Source organism: Corvus moneduloides, chromosome 1 (assembly GCF_009650955.1).
Source record: "Corvus moneduloides isolate bCorMon1 chromosome 1, bCorMon1.pri, whole genome shotgun sequence".
Classification (NCBI taxonomy): Eukaryota; Metazoa; Chordata; class Aves; order Passeriformes; family Corvidae; genus Corvus; species Corvus moneduloides.
In genome coordinates, this window is record NC_045476.1 from 59,849,950 (window position 1) to 59,854,005 (window position 4,056).

Genomic DNA, 4,056 nt, shown 5'->3' on the forward strand with positions numbered 1-4,056 from the left:
AACAAAAAGGAAAGAGAGACTATAGCAACAGGAACTCCCAGTGGGACAACTACTTTTTATACTATGAGAAAAAAGATTTTGTCTGGAAGACAAGTAGACTGTATGTCCTTTAAATGTCTTTGAAAGGAAAAGAACAGAGGAGAAAAAACAGGAAAAATAAACAAATTCAAAATTAAAGGAACAAAGAGCTCTGCTAGGTCAGTAAGTTATTTAAAAGCTGCAAGCTTGCTGGCATGTAATATAGTCCCTCTGCATAAAAGCCAGACTAAATGATACAAATGGGAGCCTACCTTACTTCAAGCTACAGATCTTCAAACAGCTTTTGAATTTGACAGTTTCTCTTTTCATTTTTTACTCTACTCAGGAATTAAAGTATGGTTCTGCCTGAGAATTTGAGTGCAAGCACTCAGACTTTAAGAGCACACAGTGTACCATCTCTTGGGGAAGGAAAACCAATATAGGCAAAGGCCTTTGCTTTCTGCATATGCGTATCCTCAACATACAAACATGCATTTCAAATGTCAGATGTGTTAGCAGAACACCTGTCACTACAACTATTGCCGGGTGAATGTACATGTATCCAACAAGCCTCTATATTTGAAAGATAGCCAGGTATGAGATATATTGTTTATGTCAATCCATGTGACTGGGGACGAAGAACTGATTTCCACCTTTCCCTGAGCCCTGCCCACCACTGATCTATCTCAGTATAATGAGCTGCCAATGCCACCATGGTATATGGATCTTTCTGTGTAGCTCCATTAGGAGAAACACCCTTCTGCTTTCAAGCTAAGTCCCTGTTCTAGAAAACATTCAGTCACTGAATGCTGAAAAGGATAGTTTGAGGCATCTGGAAACTTGGAATTGCCTATTCCCACACCTCCATTACTACACAAGTTAGGAGAAGGAAAAGACAAGTCTTGCTATTACAATTTGGGATGTGTTCAAGGTCAGATTGAGAGCAGTTGGTCCAAGTAGTTGGTCCAAGCTAAAAATGGATACTGGTTGCAAAGGGAGTCCTGAAAGTGTAGACAAGATACATCCTTCTCCTTCCCACAGCCAAAATCTTCAATTTTTCAAAAACAGCATTATTTTTATTTCCCTCAAATTGTTGGTGATAAAGCATTTCAAAAAGTCCATGACTAAGTAGGTGCCCTGGTAGGGTGCAGAATGCTTCTTCTCTAGTAATTTCTGTGCAAAGAGCTGGTGCAAGGCTGTGCTGAGACACACAAATAGAATTTCGGGTGTTTTACAGTCCTGCCCATCTTAATGACCTGGCCCATGAATCCACTTGTGGCAACTTTCACCATCAGCAAAAGACGTTCAATTCCTGCCTGAGAAACTCCAGAGAATGTGCACTGGATGATGCCAGAAAAGGGAAAGTCTTTCTCTAATATTTGAGTCTTGCCATTGTTTTCCACTTCAGATCTTGTTTTCTTGCACAGCTCCAGTCAGAGCAAAGGATGGGAGCAGAGAGCTGGGAGAGCCACAATGACAAAACCAACTGGAATGTGTTCTCTCATGCAAAAATCCGTCTCATGAGGGCTATCTTCAGGGGACTATGCCCTGTAAAACCCTCGGTACCACAGGCTGATAATCTGTTAATCATTGCTGTGAAAGCAAAAGACCTTCACCATATGCCTTTGTTAAGCACAGCCTCCACTTCTCCCCTTTCCCTCAGTTCTGTCTCCTCTCCGAACACATTTTACTAATCTCACAGAACTTAGATATTTCCAGTCTTCCAAGCATGCTGATGGCACCACATCCAACAGATGCAGCAAAGGTATTCATCTTTAATGGGACAAAATGAGGAGCACAGCCTTCATTTATGAGAAATGCTCAGATGAGAGCTGAGCTGACAGTGACCAGTGTAAGTCATGAGGCTGCACCAGTTCATTCTACATTGTATTAATTGTAAATTGTAAACCTGTTAGCTTTGGGTTAACTGTTAACATTGACATTTTACTCATTCACCTGTTGCCTTCAGAGAAACCTATTAGCCTTTCATCTCAGCTAACTAGAAACAAAACTAATGCAAGCACTGCCTAATTCATTAAACAGGAACTTTCTTACTTTCTGGTTTTTCAGCCATTATTAAATGGTTTTAGTCTGTGGCCAGGTGGTTATTCTCAAGTACTAAACACATCTCACAAAGCGGAAGGTCTCCTAGCTACTAATGGCATCCAATATTTACATGCAAACCTGTTCTCTCAACACAGCTAGAAGCAATTTAAATTTCTTTCAACAAAAATGTAAGGAAAAATCAACTTCAGAGGAGTAGAATAGAGAAGACAATGCTTTGGAGAAACTATTACACATGATAATGTCTGCAGGAATGAGAAAACTGAGAGGGAAGATGTGACTTGAGAAGAACACAGGTGAGAGAGGTGTAATTACATCTAGTGCTGTCTGTGGATATGCTGAAAGAAAAGACTGGATATTGAAGAATGAGACTTAATATAAGCAGACTATAATGGGCTACTTGACAATAGTAGAGAAAAGGCCAAGGACATATCAGTTTTTTCTTGCACTTTTATAACTACCAAACACTAACATTGTCGATATTAAAAAACTGATCGTGTGCAGTATTTCTGCCAATAGTCCTATATATAACACCATCAACTTCATTAAAATTTGGCATTAAACATGCAAGACATAGTTAAATGCAGCAGTTATCCCTGTTATCCCCAGTTTTTAGAACTGATAGTAAAAGGTAGGATAAATATGTGGCTGTTACCCAGTGCACCCTAAGGATGCAGGCTTAATGAGGACTTTAATGAGCACTTGGGAGGTTTTACTCTACCCTGGCTGTGCCTATCCAGCCTTACCAAGTTGCTTTCTGCAAGTCACTTCTCACTCTCCCCGCTTCGGTTTCTCCATTAAAAGATTTTTATTGTAGCAAATGGTTTGTGACTTACTATCATAAAGCACTGTATCAGACCTAGCTATGAACCAGGAATTCAACAGTTATGAACCATCAATGAAAATGCCCAGACCACAATTTGAGCCTAAGCAGACCCATCCAAAAATCTCTTCTGCATGGGGAAAAGAAGATGTAAAGAAAGGCTGCTTACAAAAGCCTCTGAAAAACAAAAAAACAACCCCCCAAAACAACCTAAGCTAGTACAAAGTTTGTCTACTATTTCTTGTAGCTTTCCAAAATGCAGAGTGACATTTCGATCTTTGGAAAAAACCTCAGGATATAAGGTGTTCCTCAGCACAACCATTCCTCTTCTGTGAGTGGTGACTCCATGTGCCATTGCACACACTTTAACTCTGCCCTTCCAGGCAGTGCACAGCTCTAGGAACTGCACACATGGCATATGCAGGCTGCCTGAGTTCAGGTGAAGTTGTACAGAACAGAAACGTCCTACATTTATTCCTGATCAGCACTGGATTCTACTTCTCATGCACAGGATTCTTCAATAGATGTTTCTTTCTGAAGCCTAAAAATATCCTTTTAATGGCTTCTTAAAGGTCCTTTTAAAATTCTACACACAGATCACACTCACTATTGACAAACTGCATGACCTGAAGAACTTTATGCACAGCACTGCAGTTTTACAGTAACTCCACTAAAGCTGCCTATGAAAGCACACTGCATGTGAAGTACTAATTGCTCTCTTGAAGTATACATGGAGAATTCGGGTTTATATTTAGGACTTCACATCCTAATATTCAGAGTTGAATTTCATTTACTTTAGCACTCTCCAAGACAAATAGGCAAAACGGTCCAATAACGAAGTTCAGGTAAGCACCAAGATCCTGTTTTACCCATCGTGTCTATGATTCAGAACTTAGTTTTGCACAGAAAATCGTACGTCCTCGGCAAACGCTTCCAAAGGTGTGAGCTTCGCATGCACTCACCCCTCTCAAACCAAATAAAGGAGCTTTAAAGCAGTGCCATAGCTCTTCTCGCTGGACACCACACAAGGCACGCCTCGGAGTAGACCTGCAGGGACAGGATTTCTGATAGCTACAAATCGCCCGCCTGAGCCCGCAATACCCAGAGCGCCCAGCGGTGCCTGCCGGCGTACGCTTCCCCTCACAGCGGCC